General features: G+C 46.2%; 1 long non-coding RNA gene across 2 annotated transcripts; it reads right to left on the bottom strand.

Annotated features, from left to right (window-relative positions):
* Nucleotides 1–1,136: 1,136 nt before the first annotated feature.
* On the bottom strand, nt 1,137–17,306 carry LOC309812331. 2 transcript variants are annotated; one of them, XR_014295315.1, is made up of 6 exons: nt 17,247–17,302; nt 8,884–8,946; nt 7,546–7,575; nt 5,562–5,591; nt 1,970–2,014; nt 1,137–1,166 (listed from the first exon to the last, which is right to left on the bottom strand). It is a non-coding gene; the product is annotated as an uncharacterized lncRNA (long non-coding RNA). The 2 variants fall into 2 exon arrangements; XR_014295314.1 differs by lacking the exon at nt 8,884–8,946 and having other exon boundaries at nt 17,247–17,306.
* Between the last annotated feature and the right edge of the window lie 1,739 nt (nt 17,307–19,045).

Below are 19,045 nucleotides of genomic sequence, written 5' to 3'. Positions count from 1 at the left end.
TAGGGACAAGGCATCTATTGGTAGCAGGCTGTTCAGAGTCCCTCCAGGTCTTGCCGGCTAAAGAGCTAGAAAAAAAACAGACTCTCTCCCCTCCTGGGCTGTAGAACTGTAGCTAACAACTGCCCCTTGGCAGGAACCAAGCTGACAGTGAAGTTCATAAATATTCGAAAATAGAGGTAATAAAAGTGCATCGGAAAAGCTGTACTGGAACTTCTGGATCCAACTCTACCTGAAGACCGACTACCTCTTAGCTATGGAAGTTATTGTGGCCACCACTCCCACCTGCAACTCAAGAGAGTGTGAGTTGGGATCCTATCGCTTGGCAACAAAAGCATTCTGAGTAAAGTATGCCACAAGTAGGAGGTGAAGGTTCTCCATAACTCTGGCACATGAAAGGAACCCTCCACAGTAGATGAGGCGCTGAGCTCAGAGGCTCAAACCAAGAGTCAGGAATTGCACCCAGGCCTGAGGAGTGGAGTGTTTTGCAGGACCCAAGCCATGCTTACCGTCGGCAGGAGTTGTGGGCGTCCACCAGCCTGAAGGGAAAACACAGCAGGATTAGAGAGAAGGTGTCTACAGTCAGGGTTGCTCTAGTGACCTGTCACTCACATCAGGGAAAGTGGGGTCTGAGAATCTCCACTGCCTGGGGGAGGAAGAGGCCTTTTCTGAGAGCTGCCCATGAGCCAGGTCATGCCCTCAACTGTCCACGGCATGGCAATGAGGCGCCACAACACAAGAGCGATTAGCACGCTCTCCTGACTGAGGGCTCCCTGGTGAAAGTATACCTTTTGGACTCCACGGGGGTGTGGGACCTGAAACAGCCCGGTTCTCCCCACACACATAACTCTCGGTCTAGACAATGCTTTCAAGCATTGTTGAGCGCAGGACAGGCCTCCTTGTCACCCAAAGCTCTGGGGAGACACTATGTAGCCACAATGTCCTTAAATCTCTGAGCCAGACCCGAGGATCCTTGTGCTATGGCTCCTCTGGGAGCATCTGCTCACTCTAGAGTGACCAGGGCAGGTACTGAGAGGTGGCGAACGTCCACTCGCCCTGCCTGGGGCTCCTGGTTGGTGTCTGTGGAGGTGAGTGGGGAGGGAGGGGACACCCCGGAGTCAAGGGGCAGCAGGACTCACCTGGCAGGAGCGTGGACTGGGGCCTGGCAGCTGGGAGAGAGAGAAGGCAGATCAGACACCTTGCACAGAAGGGGCACCACAGGGGCAAAGGTGGATGAGGACGGCACAAGAACACCGCCTCATGTCTCTCTTGAGGTCACAGGCCTAAGGCCGGTTCCAGACTCACACCATTTTTAATGGCTACCATTCCCTGGGCAGTGGGTCACTTTGAACATGGCCATGAGTTAAACTCCATCACAGGGAAATGAACAGAGACTTTCCTTCCCCAAGCCCAGGCTGCCAGAATCTCAAGCTCTACTGACTGACCTCCCAGCTCTCCTCCTTGGGGTATCCCCAGGGGGGTTTACAGGACCTCTGATGTCCACAGGCTGAAGGGTCATTGTTCTTGTATAGTGAAAAGAAATAAATGTGGCCTCATATGGGCTCAGGAAAGGGCACAGAAGATGTGGCCCCCTCAGCAGGTATGCACCTGCCTCTGCAGGCTGTGCAGCCAGAGACCCAGGACCCTAGCCTGACCAGAGGTCAACATGCATTAGTGAGGACCACACGGTAGGCTCTGAGCATGGGCACTAAGGCCCTCTTGGAGACAGAACACCAAGCTCCATCTTGGAGCTCCTTGGAGATACCTCTGCAGGTTGATTCCTCCCATCTCTCAGAGTCAAGGTCCATGGAAGAGACACCTTTTCAGGCCTGAGGCCTTGTTCAGAAGTCCCCACCCTTGAAAGATGAGCACCCCCATCTCTTACAGCATCTGCACCTCTTCTGGATCAGAGATGGACCTCTGGGTGCAGAAAGGTAATGAGCCCACAGGGATCCCACATAACAAACTTTACCTTCTGCTGCACTTGCTGTTGAGTGTTCCTCCGTGACAAACAAAGCTACAGAGTGGAGAGAAGGAAAGGTCATTCGATGTTGGCTCTCCTCCGGGTGGGTTGACCCCCTGCACCTTGGCTCAGAAAAGGGGCTGGATGCAAAGATCTGGAAGCCCTGCCCACTGCCCAAAGGCTGTCTTCCTTCTGAAGCAGAACCCATCTCTCTGTCACTCTGTCGGCCCTCATTCAATGCTGGAGGCCACCAGGGACCTTCTTGGCTCCGGACATTCACCACCTCCTATGCTTCCACAATGTCCATCCAAAATATCACCCTTTGATGAACAGCCCAAATCTATCCACAAGATTAAACTTCAAATACCAACTGCCTATTTCTATGGCTCAAACGTAGTCTCGAATGACAATACCTACCATCACTGAGATATTCCTCAATGTGGTCCCAGCTAGGAGGAAAGGCAGGTTCCAAAGATGGAGCCCCAAATGTCAAAATAACCTGCTCCCAAGTGACTGCTTGGACAGACATGCTCTCTTGGGGAGCACACTTTCATGTGACAGCTGGATTATCATGGTCACATCCTATGCATAGTGACATGTATGTACACACAGCAGTCCACATAGTAAATGCCAGAGGTTGCTCTAAAGATGGATAATTTGACTAGAAACACCCCTTTGGGGCACACAAGACGAGTGACATCCTTAGAGGCTTCTTTGTGGATTAAAGGACCCATTGGTGCTAGAAGACCCATCAGCACTCTGAGCTTAAAGGAGAAATGTTGGGATTTGCTAGGTTAAGTCGGGGAGAATTTCTCTTCTTCACTGAGGCTGTAAATAACCTTCATTTGTCATTTAATCACCGATAAAGAGAACATATTGGTTACTGCTTAGTTTGCTTTTGGTAGAGATTTAAGTTTTAAAGACCGAAATTCCCCAATCCTTCTTCCTTGCACTTAAAAGGATGAGAAGGTACCACTTAGGAAGGTGTTTGGTCATCCCAGGCCAGGGATGGCTGTGATGCTGTGCACAGGATCGTGCACCCCAGGGGACAGCACCAGCAAGCTCTGGGAGTGCCGAGACTAAAACCCACCTCCACCACTTCAGGCGACTTGCGTGAAGCTTTAGGACTTCAGGCAAGTCGCCTGCCCTCTCTGAAGCTCCATTTCTTTATCTGTGAGAAGGGACAGTGACACCTGCCCCCGAACATCAAGTAAGAGTAGAGAAGGTAAACTGCAGAGCGTTCCGGGTATGCGTCACGACACTGAGGACCTCGGGAGCCCTGTCCTCAGGGTGGCACAGGTGACAGTGCCAGTGACGTCTGCGCTACCTGAGCGCCCGACTCCAGCGTGCTCCCCGTGGCCACGTTCACGGTCACACCACCTGCTGTGGGGCAACTGGGCGGGGCAGGGGGTGCTCCCTTCCCAAGCAGTGCACGGTGCCCGTGAGAACGTCCCCTGAGCCCTGACCAGGGTGGGTCCCACCAGGTGGGTCCCGGTGCGTCCCACTCATGGCCGGCAGTGAACGGCCACAGCCGAGCTGTGGGCAAACAACGTCTGCATCCCGGGTGTCCCAGCTGTCATCACACACGGTGTCCCAGCAGCCTTGGTACAGGAGCTCCACCTGGCCCTGACACTGGTCACCTCCATTCCCCGGCCACCCTGCGTGGACACGGTGGAAAGCCCTTGCCGTCACGCTCTCTGCTGCCCCGGCTTTCACCAGCCGGCACCCTCGGCCCTCCGTCCTCTGACCACTGTCCCCTCTCCTGGACCGACGTTTCTCCTCTCTCAGGACCCTATATATGGCGGCTCCCCCAGCGCCATCTCAGCCCTCTTCTCTTCCCCACCTGGAGGGCCTCATGTACTCAGAGAGCTTTCCAGGAAGAAGACCCCCAATTCCACCTCTCCAGCCCTGAGCAGCCCTGAGCAGCCCAGCCCTGAGCTCTGGACCAACGTTTTCAAATGGCCTCCTAGATCCCATCCCTTCCCCCGGCCGACCCCGGCCACACTGAGCACAGGCTCTTTCCTCCACCTGAACCAGCAGTGTCATCACGCTCCACATTAACTGTGTCGGAAATGTGGGCGTAATATTTGATCCCTCCTTCTCCCCATCCCTTATACCCAGCCTGTCTCCAAGGTCGTGTTTCTGTTTTTACACCGCCATTTTGCGAGGTTAGGTCTTCCGTCCCTTGAGCCTGGCCTTCCCCAGGGGCCGGCCTATTCGTCTCCCTGCCCCTGCCCTTCCTGTCTCGAATCCATCCACACCCACAGACTTAACCAGCATTCCTGAGGTGCCTACTCTGTGCCAGTTCCTGTGCTGAGCTGATTCATCTGTCTCCCCCAGACAGGGCACCGTGTTCCTGCCTGCCATGGTCCTGTGCAATCACCCACGCTGATGACACAAGGAAAACAGGCAGCAGGTTTTGAGGGATCCAGCCCAGTGTCCTGACAACAGGAGCCTTGTCAGCAGTTAGTCTGAGGTTATGAGAAATTTTGGGTCGGGGAGTGATCAGAGAGGTTAGAATGGGATGGAAGAGAAAGGGGCAGGTGGCGCTCATGGCTGTTGTCAGGGTAGGGGTCGGGGAAAGAGAGAGGAAAGGCCAAATGGACTATCTGTTGGGTTTTCCCAAGGTGCATTCTGGGCTCCCTTAGCCCCTCCTGCTGTCCCCTTCTGGTCACTCCTGTGAAAAGTCCCTGCAGAAGAGATCTCAGCCTCGGCCTGTGCCTTGCTGGAGGTCAATCACCAGAAAGCTGTCCCTCAAGTCCCTTCCAGGCCATTTCTGGACTCTCAGGGCATGCTCTGAAAGGGCAGGGATTGGCCTCAAAACAGCTAAGACCCAATGGCAGGGTCAGCTGCCCTAAGTGAGCACATGAAGGACCCTGACGTATCAAATTTGGTGCAAAGTGTGCGTATTCTCACTGAGCAGAGGAGAAGAGATGATACATTTAGAAAGAATCCTGGACAGAGGCAAAGGCACCTGTTCTGGGTTCAAATCTCTGCCCAGCCACTGACCCACCATGTGACCTTAGACAAAGAACTTGAGAAGTTACCTAACAATGCCCTGGTTTCCCCATCTGCACAAGGGAGGTGATGTTACTACTTCCCTCAAAGTGTTGTTGGAAAGACTTCATGATAATAGCACTTACTATGTGCATTAGTTGAGCACTTATTATGCATCAGCCAGTCTTTTAAATGCTTTTTTATACATTAACTCATTTGGTGTATGAAAATAATTTTGTGCAGGGTACAAAGCAAATGCTTGGGAGATGTTAGCTATCTTTGATAGAACTGACAGTCATGGTGAGAAGAGGCACTGATTTTTTCTTCACCTCTGTCTCCTGACACCAAGCTGAAGGTAATCTCATGCAATGAATAACTGAGAGGCAGAGAGAAGAAGGAAGGTGAATAACAGACAAAACTGGCTGAACATGTGTCTGGGACACGCAGAGGATCTCTGAACCCTTGACCCCTCCCTCTCCATCCCTGCATTCTAAAGGGCAGGCACTTGCTCTGTGGCCAAGATAGCACTCAGCCTCAGGTAACCCTGGCCGACCCAGCCAGCGAGCAAAACCCCGGGAAGACAAATAAAGAAAAAATATCTTACCATCATCTGTGGTGTGGAGAACCCACAGATCTAGAAAGAAATCAAATTCATCTTAGGCGATTCTGCTGTTTGTAAATGATCTACAGTCACAGAAACTGGCTCGAAGTTCACCTCACAATCATGCCACGGGGCGCTGTGGTTCAATGTTGGGTTTCTGTGCCTGCAGCATTCTTGCTGAAAGTGTTTGGGGTTTTGCAATCGACCTTTAAAACAAGTGGGTTGGATCTGGGGTGTTCAGTAATATTAGATGTAATACAGTACACGTCTCCTTACCAGGTCCTCTAACGCTAGTCACAGTCCCAGGATGTGATCTATGCTCAGGAAGCACCCAGCGTATTTCACGCTCTCAGGTATTATCTTTTCTGCCATACAGAATGAATCTATCTCAGTGAAGTTGAAGGATTCTGTGGATGGGAGCCTTGTCTGGGCCCTCTCCATGCACGAAGGGGAGGATGTCTGGCCTAAGGGGATGGTACGGAGGGACAGGGGAGCACAAAGTGGAGGCTGTGCCCAACTGCTCACTGCTTGATGCGTCGGTTTGAGACATGACCAAGCATGAGCATCCGGGAGATGTGCTCATGGATACATCTCTGGATTTGCCTCCATCATCTCCATGCAGATTTAGACGAGGACTTGGAAGGCAGACAAGGACCGAGTCTGACTGCAGCTGCCCACACACCAGCTCTTCACCCATTTGCCCCAAAACACAAAAGGTGTTCTACCACCAATGGCAGATGACACTTCTAAACTTTGTTGATCAGAAGCCTTTTTTTTCTAGAGCTTCAGAAAATGTATCAAAGGCACAGTTTGGGGAATGGGACCTAGAGATAACCTCCCATCAGCACACTACGCTGGTTAGCTACATGATATAAGGATGACTAAGCATGGGGAGGGGGGAGTATCTGACTGCAGGGGGAGGGTGGCTACTGTCAACCTAAGTCTGTATCTGTTCCCTCAAGTTCCTGGCAACAGTGCCAGTGAATAACAGAATAACTCTTCCTTCCTCCTCTGTCTGGCCAACTCCACCATCAGCCCCAGACCTCAGTTCACCTGTGACTTCCTCGGGGCTGCTCTCTCTGATGGCTTGACAATGTCTCTCTTGCTCTGGACCTCTTGCTGCAGCACCCATCACAGCTGTAGCTATAACTGTGTGCTCAGAGATTAATGTCTATCTTTCCATTGGACCCTGAGTCCCTGCAGGGACTTCTCCTGTTTAGAAGGATCCCTGGTAGGACCTCTTCTGGCCAAATGAGGTGGCATGGATGTCGAAGCCATGGTGAAAGATGTGTAAAAGTTCAATGTCAGCAATTCACCTATGGAAAAGTCTTTACATCAACAAGTCAGACTTATGATGTAGCCAATAACCATTTGGGAAAATGTTAAAAAACCTGCATTTACTTGACATTAAGCAAAATACAGACATTAAGAAAAAATAAGTTTAAAAATGTAGCCCTTAAAATATATACACGTATCTTCTGTCGCTTGCTTTGGAAATTTTTAACAAAGTCCCATAATTACATTGTAAACATGAAAACTTAATTCAGCCCTGGGCCATGCAGCATGCTTGCTCAAAGTGTGGTCTGCAGACCATCCTTAGTTTCGGTTATATAAAAATGCAGATTCCTGAGCACCACCCCAGACCAGCCAAATCCTAGTGTCTGGAGTGGGGAGGTGAACTCTAAGGACCTGCATTCAGCCAAATATCCTAGTTGATTCTGATGTGCACTGAAGTTTGAGGCAAAGGCAAATTAAAATTGAAGAAGAACCTAACTGGATAACCACATGGTCCATTTATGCTGTAGCTGAAAGAAGTTTCTATTGCCCTTGTATTTCCATAAAGGACACAAACCATATTCTTATGCAACCTTCATACCATTCATCAAAGTCCAGTGAGGTAGTGTTTATTCTTTAAGATATAAATAACTGTATAGAAGGATAAATAAATTTTAAACCAAATACAAGGTGCTGTTTTCAAAGTACTTACCACTTGTTCTGGGAAGATCTGATTCAGAAACTATAAAGGAATAAAAGAAAAATCAGACGCATGCATGTTTCATGCACAGGGAACCCTAACCAAAAATCCACCTTTGAGCCATTGCTTTTCTTATAGTTGACTCTGAACTAAAGATGTAACAACTGCATGTAACTCAACATCAACAAATCTGGAATCTGTTTTTGAAATTTAATTCAAATTGAAAAGATTTCTTGAGACTCTAGTGCAATGAGAGGTCTAGGCTTGCTTCTGAAATGCCTCAAAAGTCCACACTTGTGTCATCTCTTCTCCTTCACAGACACCCAAGGGTGCTGATTTTTAAAAGCTTAATCATGGCAGAAGATTTCGTACATTTTCTAACCTGGGGACCTGGGGTCATATTCGAGTTTTATATGTGTCCTCTTAGTTAATCCTCATACAACTCCATAGGGAAACTGAGGCTTGGGTAGGTGACCCAATCAACTGACTAGTAAGTGACGGGGCAGGATTTGTGCTCAAACAGTTGCTCTTAACCATTTCACTATTCTGCCTCCCAGTGTATGTATGTGTGTGTGTATATATATATATATATATATATATATTTTTTTTTTTTTTTGGTACACGGGCCTCTCACTGTTGTGGCCTCTCCCGTTGCGGAGCTCAGGCTCTGGATGCGCAGGCTCAGCGGCCATGGCTCACAGGCCTAGCTGCTCCGCAGCATGAGGGATCTTCCCAGACCGGGGCACAAACCCGTGTCCCCTGCATGGGCAGGCGGACTCTCAACTGCTGCGCCACCAGGGAAGCCCCCAGTATATATATTTTTAACGTTTGTATTATTTGGCCCAAATCATGGTCTGCAGTTTTGCACAGGCAGGTATGCTCATGCATGCACAGGACTAGAATAAAAGAGGAATTAGGGAACAGAAGAAGTTAGCCTTTAAAGCATTGACTGAGGCAGGGGTATTCATTATATCACCAAGACCTGTTAACAATTCTAGAAAAGAAGAGAAATGTGATTCTATCCAGAGAGGCTCAGTTAGATGCTGCTGTCCCTGTCTGCCCCTGCTGCCCTGCTGTCTATAACCCCTGCTGGACACCCAGTGGGGCAGTCTGGGGGACAGATACCTTAGGAAAGAAGTGTGGCTGGACAGAGACTTGCATGGAAACTTGGGGCCTATCTTATGGTCAGTATGACACCTCACAAGGAAGGAGCTATGGGTCCAAGTGGACTCCCTCAGAGGACCTGTCCTACATCTAAAACCCAGCAGGACTCTGCAGCAGTCCCTCCTGAGTTCTTGGGGGTGGCCTTGGGCACCACAATCACCCGGCTCCCGAGTTTGATAGAGTTACCAGAGCTGAGTGTCTGTGTCTCCCAAAAAGTAGTTTCTCTGGTGTCACTCACTGTTGAGGTTGCTGAAAATACAAGGAAAAATAGCCAAATGAGAGGTCTTCCGAAAACAAGAATTAAATCCGGACCCACCCTCCCACCAGCTAATTCAAGCAGGGGAGAAAGTTGCATTACTCTTTGCTTTGGAAGGTAGCTGGACCCATTGTTCATTAATTGATTCACTCAGGGAATATGGACCAGTCTCTGACCACACAGGGGGCACAGGACAGTAGGGACCCATCATAGAGGGTAAGGTGTAGTCCTCTGGAGCTCAGAGGCCACCTGGCAGCCAGACTCGCTAACCGGTAACTCTCCATCTTGGCCAATGAGGAACACAGTGGAAGGGGAATGGGAATCTCAAAAGGAGCAATTCCTGGGCTTGGGAGAAGGGCAGGAGGAATCCAGAGAGGAGAGGATATTTCAACAAGGCTTAGAAGAAGACATAGACATACATCAGGAAAAAACAGGGTGGAAGTCGAGTTGCCAGATGAAACACAGGATGCCCAGTTAAATTTGAATTTCAGATAAACAATGAATACTGCTTTAATATAAGTATGTCTGCAATATTACATGGGATATATGTATACTTAAGAAAAAAAATTTATCTGAAATTCGAATTTAACTGGGTGCATTGTATTGTTATATGCAATATCCGGCTACTCTAGATGAAAGGCATCCCATACGTGGCAGTAGACTAGAAGTTGTCTTAACTACCCTATATGTAACCCACTAGCCAGATCCACTGAGGCTCTCCATCCTCTCTGTAAACCTACTAAACTCTAGGCTGGTATGCTATTATCTAGTACACTTGGCATCTTTCACTCCAACCAAGCTGTGTGATCGATTAAAGGCAGGTATGAGTCCTGAACCTGTTTATGCTGGTTGTACCTGGCCTTAGATTAAATATTAAGTAAATTGATCAAATATGGGTACAAAAAGAAAGATGTCTTAAAAAAAATAAGGCTGAATGCTTTGGAAATAAAATAAAATAAAGTTGCTAAAAGAAATCAAGTGGATTAAACAGCAAAAAGTAGAAGGATATGTAAAGCAATAGAACTTCTCCCCTCATACTGCTTTGCAAATGTCTTTCGTTTCATGCTCTACTTTAGAGAAACTAAAATTAGAAATTATGGATAATGCCAAATGGGCATAGTTTTTGGAAGAAAGACATTGCAGAATTGCAGAAGATCCCTACTGAGAGAAAAGCCTACAGCAACAAATTGGCAGATCAAAGTGTGTTTATATGTTTTAAGATAAAATAAAACATTTAAAATGTGTCTGTATCATATTTTATGATTACCCCATTTTAAACAACATTTTTGAAAAACCAACCAACTACCGGACCCTGTCACGTTAGAAAAGTGTTCCTTTAGAACAGTGGCTCTTAAAATGGTTCCATGAATCAGCAGCTCCAGCCAGCATGCGGGAATTTGTACAAAATGTACGTTTTTAGGCCTCCCCCAGCCTTAAGAATTTACCCTGGAGGTGGTGCCCAACAATATGTGTTTTTAACAGGCATTCGAGGTGATTCTGATACACACTAAGGTTTGAAAAACGCTCGCTGTCCTGCACCAAGAGCGTTTCGACACAGTGATAGGGAATAATTCATTCAACAATCATTTACTGGTACCTCCTGCTTGCTAGACTACAGGAGGCCGGGGGAATGTTGAGATTACATGATGCCGCCTCTGGTAATTGGCTCTAGTTGTCGAGACCTGCAGGTAAGCAATTACAGGACAGGGGACTGAGGGCTCTGATTGCTGGGCGTCCAGGAGTCCGGCAGAAGATCACGCGAGATTTCCTGGAATGGGACCTGGACGTCCAAGGGGATGCGCGCCAGGCAGAGGGGAAGATGTGGGTGAAAATGGGCTCCAAGGAAGTAAAGACATTATGAATAAACTTTCTTTTTGAAATAAACTCATGAGAATAAAACTACAAACTCTATGTGAAGCTTCTTGGCTGTCTCCTGGCAGATGAAGAGATGAATCAGGTTTCTGGAAGGAAGGACTGAATATAGGAAAATCAGTCATTCTAAACTAATTCATAGGTTTGATATAATTTCCATCCAAAGGTTTTTCTTGGATCGATTGGTTCTTTAAAAAATGATTCTGAAGTTTATCAGGAAAAAATAAATAGGCTAAAAATGACTGATAAGTTCTTGAAAAAGAAAAAAATACTGATGGGGCAGGGGCAGGGGTAGGGGCAGTGAGAGTGGGGCTGGGAGGTCTTGTCCACCTATGAACCTGGGAGACTGGTGACTTAGGTTCAAATTCTAGCTTTGCTGCTTATTTGGTCTCTAAACTTGGGCAATTCATTAATTCTCACTCAGTCCTAGTTTCCTCATCTGCAAAAAGGTAGTTACACGAACCTACTTCACAAGGTTATTGTGAAGACAAAATCAGAAAAATATATCAAGTGCTTAATATAGTGTTTGCCATGTAGTCAGCATTCAAAAAATTATTATTAGCTCCAAAATATTCAAAATAAAGCTATAAAATTAAAACAAAGTTTAAAAATTTGAATAATTTAAAAATTATTTTAGATACTTATTTCACACCAGAAAGCAAAATAATTTTCAGAACAGAAGAACTAGATTTTTTAAAAACACACCAAAACAGGAAACTAATTAAATGTTTATCTGATTTCTGTGAAATTTCTAGGTGTTAAATCAACAGGAAATCAAAAAGGAAAATAGCAATAAATTTAATTTTGTAAAAATATAAAATATTTGTGTGGAAGAAAACCAAAATTAAAAGGCAAACAACAAACTGGGAAAATATTTGTCATCAATGTAACGGACAAAGTATTAACATCCAAATTATAGAGAGAATTTATATAAATCAACAAAGATGATACTAGCTTTCACACACACAAAATAAATGGATAAAGAATATAAACAGACACTTCAAGGAAAAGGAATGTAAATGGCTTAAAAACATTCACCTTCACTGTAAGCAAAGAAATGCAAATTAAAATGACTGTACACTGTTTTTCACCCAACAATTCATCCAAGATTTTTGTGGTATGCAGGCCTCTCACTGTTGTGGCCTCTCCTGTTGCGGAGCACAGGCTCCGGACGCGCAGGCTCAGCGGCCGTGGCTCACTGGCCCAGCTGCTCCGCGGCATGTGGGATCTTCCCGGACCGGGGCGCGAACCCGTGTCCCCTGCATCGGCAGGTGGACTCTCAACCACTGCGCCACCAGGGAAGCCCCCAGCCAAGATTTTTGAATGATAATATTCAGATCCAGTGAAGGTGTAGAAAATTGCCACTCTTGTTTTTTTACTGATTGGAGAAAGAATTGGTATACTGCTAGAAAATAATTTATCAATATGTTTTAAAAGTCTTAAAATGATCAACTCTTTGACTTAGTAATTCCACTTCTAAGAACCTAGCCAAAGGAAATCATAATTTACTTAATGTGGAGAAAGATGCATGAACAAACATCATCCTCACAGTATTAGCCATTATAATTACAGAAAGAACCTGAAAGAGGGTGGAAGAAATAGGGAGAGGTTGGTAAAAGGGTACAAACTTTCACTGATACCATGCATAAGTTCTCAGGATCTAATGTAAAACATGGAAACTATAGTTGATAACACTGTATTTATTGTACAATTGGAATTTGTTAAGAGGGTAGAACTTAAATGCTCTCACCAAAATCAAAGATAAAAATGTGAGGAGATAGATATGTTCATTAACTAGGTGGGGGAGAACATTTTCACAATGCATATGCATATCAAATCACCACGAGGTACTCTTTAAATATCCTATAAATTTCTTGGTCAATTGTACCTCAATAAAGCTGAAATTAAAAAAAAAAAAAGAAGGAGAAAACCTGAAAAAACTTCAGTCTCCAGGTACTCTTTAAATATCCTATAAATTTCTTGGTCAATTGTACCTCAATAAAGCTGAAATTAAAAAAAAAAAAAGGAGAAAACCTGAAAAAACTTCAGTCTCCAACATCATGACTGCATGTTAAAATGTCCAGAATATAAACTATAGAAAGACTGTATATGAAAAGATATCACTTAGGGACTTCCCTGGCGGTCCAGTGGCTCAGACTCTGAGCTTCCACTGCAGGGGGCACAGGGTCGATCCCTGGTCAGGGAACTAAGATCCCTCATGCCGCACAGTTGCGGCCAGAAAAAATGATATCACATAATTTGAAAGAAATACGTATTTTAACAAAGGCAATCTCGGGTGATAGGATGATGCGAGTTTTCACCTCTTCTCTGTTTTTCTCTAGCTCCTACATTTTCCACACTAACTATGCATTAAAAGCTGTGGTTTGAGGCTGAAGGCATGAGATGAGGTGGCAGGTAAGGTAGGAGGCAGATTCTTTTAGGTTCGCAGGGAACTGGGGTTGTAGCCTAAAAGAAGAAAACAAGGATAAAAAGAAAAAGAAGATAAGGAAAAAATGAAGCTAAGGATAAAGCAGAGAGGGAGGAAGAGGAGAGAGAAAGAAGGAGGGGAGAGGGGAGAGGTAGGGAGGGGAGATGCTCATACCTTTTAGCAGTTAGGACATTCCGGCATTAAGCTAATTAAGCTAGTATCTCAGTTTATCTCCACAATAGCCTTTATGGTAGAATTATTACACAATCTGTTCTATAGAAGAGAAATCCAAGGCTTAGGGAAGGAAAACAACCCGTCAAAGGTCACACAGCTGTGAGAGTGAAACTGATGCTGGAAGTCGAGTGCACTGATCCCAGAGCAAGTGTGCTCACAGCTCAGCTCCACTGCTTCCCAAAATTCAAGTGAAAACACTGAGATTCCATTTCAACTTGTCAGAAAGCAAAACATTCTGAAATAATAATATTTAGTAATGGAGAGGCTGTGGTCAGTATTGTTCCGGATACAGTGTCTGGCTCCCCATAAACTATACATAAGGGAAGAGAAATACTTCACAGGACCTGGCACAGGGCACAGAGGGGATGTCTCAGGGCACAAGCACCCTCTCTCCTGCCCTTCCATCACCATCAGTGGGAGCCTTTGTTAGGCTCTTGGTGATGCACTGTGTTGTACTAAGTAAGCAAGATGTGGTCCCTGCCTTCCAGGGACTCCCGGCATAGCAGGATCTCTAGAAAAATCCACAGATGATCTAGTGTAAGAGTTAAGATGTTATGGGAGAATAAGAATGGCAACCATAGGGTGACACACTGCGTGTGTGTGTGTGTGTGTCGAGAGTACATGTCAGGGTTCCTGGATGGGACAGTGTCCATCGTATTTAAAAATAGCAGCTAGATTTAGCCAGGGGAGGGGAAGAATAAGACTGCGTTGCAGGTGGAGGGAACGGCGTGAACGCAGTCACCATGGCAAGAGGCAGCATTACTGCAGGGCCCAAGGTGGGCAGAACAGGTTGCTTTGTACTGTGAGACATCCTGCTACCAAGTAACCTGGAAAACAGGTAGAACAAATAAAATCAGGGGGTGGAAAACAGCAGGGAACAAGTGGGAACTGAAAGCCAGGTGGGGGTCTGGAGAGACACAGGAGGCTGGAGAGGATGGCCGGGCAGGAATGCAGGGTCCCGGTGTCAGACTGTGACACTTTGGGACTCGGTCCCGGGGCACGGCCTTGGACTTTATCTTCTTTCTGTAACATTCCGCACCTAGACTGGACTGAGTGACATAATGCCCAGGGGGACTTTTGCACAGTAAAGACGAGTTGCAGCCAAGAGAGCTGGCGAGGGAGTAATTAGACATCTGTGAGGTCTGTTTAAGTGATAACAGAAGTGCCTCCCCCAGTCCAATGGCACCCGCATAAGGACCTTGAAGTCCTTCCATTCCATTTCCTCCTTTTTTTCATGGTGTTAATCATTGCCAAAACCCCTGATAAACTGTGAAAAGAGGAAGTACAGGCATTAACACTTAGCTAGGAATTAGTTTGTAAGCAATTATTACTTTCTATTTTGCAAAACATTGACCTTGAAGAAATGGGGCCAAGGGAAGTTGAGTTAAAAGAAATTCTTTCACAATAACTTTACAGAATTATAGAAAAGTTGCAGAAAATACAGAGAGTTCCCATATACTCTTACCCAATTTTCCCTCATGCTAACATCTCACATGACTGAGGTACATTTGTCACAATTACCAAATCAACAATGGTACATTCCTACTAACTAAACTCCAGACTTTATTTGGATTTCACCAGTTTTTCCTTTTTCTAGGATCCAGTCCAAGATACCACTTTGCATTTAGGAAGTTATGTGAGGAAAATGCCTAGAAGAGTAACAGTGGATGGCACCCAGTCCCCCTCACACCCTCCAGGTGCCAGACACCGCGTGGGTGACCTCAGGTCTATACAACCCTGTGAATCTGGAACACAACCCCAATTTACCAGTGAAGAAAATGAGCCTTGCAGAGGCTCCAGAGCTGGTAAATGGCAGAACCAAAGACATTGCCAGGAGCAGCAGGCGTTCCATGGCCCCTAGAGCCCAGCACAAACCTGAGCTCACTGACTCCTTCTCAAGAATTTGTGCAGAGACCAGAACTGAGAAGAGTGTCTGCTGCATGGGTTCCCCCAGCACAAAGCTCCCCCGGGGGGCTCCAGCACTCCTCAGATCTCTGCAAGGAACAGCAGGGGTTAATGGGCCAAAGCCGCTACCCGCTACCCGAATGCCAGCAGACCTCCTCCTGGTTCAAATCCCGGTTCACCGTCCGCAGCAACTGCGGACCTTGGACGGGACACAGAACCCTTCTGAGCCTCAGTTTCCTCATCTGCAATGCAGATACCTAACTCGTTAGCAGATTTAGAGAAGGGAAGATAGGTACCCTGTCTCACAGAGCAACTGGTACAGAGCCAGCACTTTGCAGAGGGTTAATTCTTATGTCTAAAATACAAATGCAGGCACACTTGTATGTGTGTGTCTGGGCATATGTGTGCACATAACATCATGTCAAACCACAGGTTCCTTCAAGCCACGCGTAGAAGCTGCCTTAAGCCCCTTTGTAGATAAGGACATGGCAATTTGCTCCCTGTCCTTTAGGGGCTGACATGAATCCCCTGTCACTTTTCAGAGCCAGTCCAAGTCCAGGGATTAACTTCGTACTCATAAAAGCTGGAGCTAAGAACACTGACTTCCATTTTCAAATATTTTGATGGAGGCACAATCTCCAGCCCCCAGATTGTCCAGAGCCAGTACCCCCTGAGGTCCTCCTGACAAGAAGGGAAGGTGGGTGTCAACTGTCAGCGTGTTCCTGGTCAGAGACAGAGAGCGAGAGAGACAGAGAGAAAAAAAGAGAGAACTAATCGACAGACTGGCTAATCGTCCTGTTCACTTAGCATCTTGGTAAAATGACATTGAGATTCAAGGTCTCACTGATTTGCCCAGGGCTCTTTCGTGTCCATTTTATCACGTGACACTCTAAGAACACAAAGATATGCTTGACTAACTAAGCTTCAGATCATTTCTCTAGGACTTCCCTGGTGGTGTGGTGGTTAAGAATCTGCCTGCCAATGCAGGGGACACGGGTTCGATCCCTGGTCCAGGAAGATCCCACATGCCGTGGAGCAACTAAGCCCGTGCGCCACAACTACTTAGCCTGCACTCTAGAGCCTGTGAACCACAACTACTGAGCCCACGTGCCACAACTACTGAAGCCCATGCACCTAGAGCCCGTGCTCCGCAACAAAAGAAGCCACCGCAAGGAGAAGCCCAAGCACTGCAACGAAGAATAACCCCTGCTTGCCACAACTAGAGAAAGCCCGTGCGCAGCGATGAAGACCCAACACAGCCAAAAATAAATAAATAAATAAATTATTTTTTAAAAAGAGAGAATTTAACCACATCTTATACAAAAAAATCATTTCTCTAAAGCGGTGACAGACACAAACTTGCAATCTTAATGATCATATCTGTGCTCAGCCACTTGATCTGATTTTGCTTGGTAAATATTAACTAATAAGCCAGACACACCTGCAGAAAGACGTCACATTATGAGCATTTCCAGGGCAATCTTTTCTGCCCATTTTCATCAGTACACAAACTAAGGGCTTAACCAATGATGACAAAGTTTTAGGGCCTCTTAATAGTGCACACTTCTCCTTAATTTCAGGAATTTTTCTAAGACCAATCAATCATTTCGTTAGTTGAGTGACTCACTGTAGACACTGACATAATGAATGACTTTTTCTAACTACAACCATGGCATTTCTCAGCCAGAAACAAAATAAAAATACTTGCAATTACAATGATTAGCAAAGAATTGCCCCCGCCCTTGATAGAAAACTCCCCTTGAGATGGAAAGTCTAGCACCAAGAAACACATAATTTGCCATGATTTGGAGTTAGAGCAGTGAAATTAACAAATGTAGTAATTAGATATAATACCTGTAGATAGAACTTGGCCCAATAAAAGACATATTTCAAGGATGACTGTAGAGATCCCCATTTTCTGGGTTCTTCTCAATTTGAATAAAAGTGCCTTGATATTTATACGTTCCTCGCTATAAGGAGGCGTGTCTCCCGGGGTACTCTATTTCTACCGGCTGCCATAAAGATAAAGGAAGTAAGTGACCTTTCTAACAATCGATGGTTAATCTGTGGGAGCAATTTAGGCGTGTTAGATTGATTGTCATATGAACAGTCTGGCTATTCTCCAACTGCAAAAGCACTGACATTAGCGATGCAATTTCCACTTCCTTCTAGGTGAACCTCTAAGTCTCTCAAGTGCTCCCTGAATATAGGCTTGATTTTAAACTTGGAGAATGTGAATGAATTTGTGGGAAAACTGCTCCAAGGTTTGGGGCACAGCAGGATGTAGGTTGTTGAGCAAATACAGGACATGGTGCCAAAGGGGAAAAGCATCTCTTGGGGATGATTTGCCCTGGCAGGGAGGTCTCCCGTTGGCCCTTTGCCTTGGAGAAATGAGGATGGCGACAGTGCAGACGTGACTGGAGAGCAGAAGACATGAGTGTTACCCATGGATTCCACAGGCTTATATTAGCTTTAGCCATCACCTTCTGCCTCTAGCATGGATTCCATAACCCAGGAGCTGAGAACATGGGACCTCAAGCTGAACCACCTCCAACCACTCACAATCTTTGATTTCTTGCCCTTGGCATTCACATTGTCTGACCTTTGGAGCTTTGCAAACCCACCACACCTGCCCCCAACCTTGCCCGCAATCCCTCTCTTACATAGGTATCGCTTTGGGACCCCCAGTCTTTCTTTATCACCAGACTCTGGTTTTACCCCGACAATCTACCAAGAAGGTTTCTTGTCATTTATTTTTTATCAAAACTCTATTGGTGGTTGGTAACTCTTGGTTAGAAGCATATGGCTTTGTAGGACTTGCCTCTGTTATCGTGGCCTGAGTGAGCCATGTCCCACCTTTCAGCTGAGATGTGGAGGCTATGAGATGACACCTTGGCTTCCTTGCCACAGAGCTGTTAACCCCTAGTCTCCTGGTGCTTCATTCTGGAAGGATACCAGGAGCCCGTGCCTTGTATCAGCCACCAAGCAGGATTTAGGGCTGGATGTCTGCATTAGGCTTCATCCAGATGAAAGTTACTTTCAACCTTGGATTTCTTTTTTAATCCTATAGCTCTTCCCATCGTTCCCAAGTTCCTCCTCTCCCCTTGATGAGAATAGGCAAATTTCCGCAGGATAACCTCACTCTTTTTCATTCTCCTACTTTCAGTCCAACAGTTGATGAGAGTCGGGTGACAAGAGAACCAGGATACACATCTGCTAGGGAATGCCTAAGACCAGACAGCACCGTGGATTCCTCTTACGGGGGTTATGATTGTTTGGATCTTGAAGGGCTGGGCTGAGAATGATTGTGAAGTGCTGAGTTTGGGATCATCAAAAAAAGAGCGCTGTGATTGATTCGTAATGCCTGCCCTGAGCACAGCAGACAAAAATAGAGGTAGGAGTAGGAAATATCCACGAGGGAGGAGGGGGTACAAAGTGTCCCTCCCCCACAGAAGCACACTGTCTTGTCTTAGAGACAGACCTGCATGGTGACAATGACAACAGGGCATGAGTATTAATACAAGTTGCTATGGGAGAATACAGGGAATAAAACATGTAAGTCAGATGGCAGAAGCAGTTTCTCTAAGGAAGTGAGACTTGAAATATAAGCAGGGGTCATCGGGCAAACAAGGGTGGGAAGACCAGATGAGGAA

This window comes from Mesoplodon mirus (genome assembly GCF_964341445.2).
Source record: "Mesoplodon mirus genome assembly, chromosome: 2".
Lineage (NCBI taxonomy): Eukaryota > Metazoa > Chordata > Mammalia > Artiodactyla > Ziphiidae > Mesoplodon > Mesoplodon mirus.
This window is presented reverse-complemented; position numbering and strand designations above follow the sequence as displayed.